We start from the raw sequence: 1,830 nt of genomic DNA, 5'->3' as shown, positions 1-1,830 counted from the left end.
AGCTCACACTAAAACTGTGGAAACAATATCTCAAATACTAAAACACGTACTGTATGTAAGAAACCTTAAGGTTAGGCTAAAGATTGATAAAAGCAGTGACAGTGAACATTAACATGACACCACCAGCTCTGAGCTCCTTCCATCAACAATGTGAAACATGATGAAATTACCAGGGAGGGTAGTGCAATGACTTTTCTGACTTACATTTGCAAGTAGAGGAGTTTTTAACTGGTCAATCTAAACCATGTTGAAATCTAATGACTTTTAGTAAAGATGTGGTGCCAAACATCAAATATATACATATATAGATATATTTACATATGTTTGTCTATATGTACATATAACCATTGCCATCTGTCCATCCCAAGTGTATCTCACCAAAACGCTAGCCCAAACAACTGCATTCTTTTCTTCTCAGATCTTTATGTAAATGTGTACTTTAAGGACTTTGTGGACAGTACGTGATATAAATATGTTTTAAGGCCATCAAAATGCAGATTACAGTATATATAGTGTGTGTGTGTGTGTGTGTGATTGTTATCAAATTTATATATAAGATCCAATCTACTTTTCCTTACCAGAAAACTGAAATACTAAATGTTGTTTTATAAAATTATAGGAATTATAAACTTATTGTTACTTCCTACTTTCTTTAGGGTGTTTATCATACACGATCATCAGAATATCATGGTCCGTCATATTATCTTTCTTCATGACCAGATATTCTCTAGAGGCATGATTATACAGTATCCAAGAAGTGAATGATAGAACAATTATGATGATATGGTTCATTACCTTACACCCCATTTTCCCTACTTTAAGCTTCTCAGTTCCATATCTTCATAGTGCAGAGTATTCATGATAAATTAATTCTCTTCTCTGAAACTCAGTATCATCATCTATAAAATAAGAGGTTAATCTTCACTTAAATAATCCATAAATTCCCTTCCAGCTCTAAAATTCCATACTCCATTGATTATCCCCAAACAATCATATAAGTTCATGAGGTTCTTTTTAAAAATAGATATCTTTTAAGAAGAAGTGACCTACATGAATTATAAACTGATGTGGTATCAAAAACTCCAAACTCCTTTTTGCTTTAATCTATGATGATGGATGTGTTTGAAAATGTGTAGCCCAAGAAAAGTAAAGGCAAAGGGATAGCCAGTCTTAAGGTTCACTATGAAATAGTGACTAGTTTATAAACTCTCTCTTGCTAAAGGACAGAATAAGAAAGATCAAACTATGCCAAATCCTGAAATGGAGAATGTAATGATGCATCAAAAAATGCTATAGAGGGGCGCCTGGGTGGCTTAGTCGGTTAAGCGTCCGACTTTCGCTTAGGTCATGATCGCGCGGTTCGTGGGTTTGGGCCCCGCGTCGGGCTCTGTGCTGACTGCCGGCTCAGAGCCTGGAGCCTATTTCAGAGTCTGTGTCTCCCTCTCTCTCTGACCCTCCCCTGTTCACACTGTCTCTCTCTCTCTCTCTCTCCTAGAAATAAATAAAACTATTAAAAAAATGCTATAGAAGTTGGAGATGCTTAGGGAAGGTAACCATGTGATGCAAAATATCAACTTACTTCCCTTCTAGAGGGCTTAAAGCCAGGGAGTAGGGGCACTCATATGGCTCATGAGGTTAAGCGTCTGACTCAATTCTGTCTCAGGTCATGATCTCACCATCATGAGATTGAGCCCTGGGCATTGGGCTCTGCGCTGTGCATGGAGCCGGCTTTAAGATTCTCTCTCCCTCTACCTTCCTCCTGCTCACACTTCTCTGTCTCTCTCAACATAAATAAGTAAACATTTAAAAAAATAAAATGAAGTCAGGGAG

General features: G+C 37.4%; 1 protein-coding gene across 1 annotated transcript in view; it reads left to right on the top strand.

The window, feature by feature from the left end:
- Window positions 1-1,830, top strand: part of LOC144237342 (protein diaphanous homolog 2-like) — a 522,961-nt gene that overhangs the window by 474,766 nt on the left and 46,365 nt on the right. The gene's annotated exons all lie outside the window — the stretch shown is intronic.

Source organism: Crocuta crocuta, unplaced genomic scaffold, assembly GCF_008692635.1.
Source record: "Crocuta crocuta isolate KB4526 unplaced genomic scaffold, BGI_CrCroc_1.0 scaffold912, whole genome shotgun sequence".
Classification (NCBI taxonomy): Eukaryota; Metazoa; Chordata; class Mammalia; order Carnivora; family Hyaenidae; genus Crocuta; species Crocuta crocuta.
Note: the sequence above shows the minus strand (reverse complement) of the source record. Positions and strands in the feature narration are given on the sequence as shown.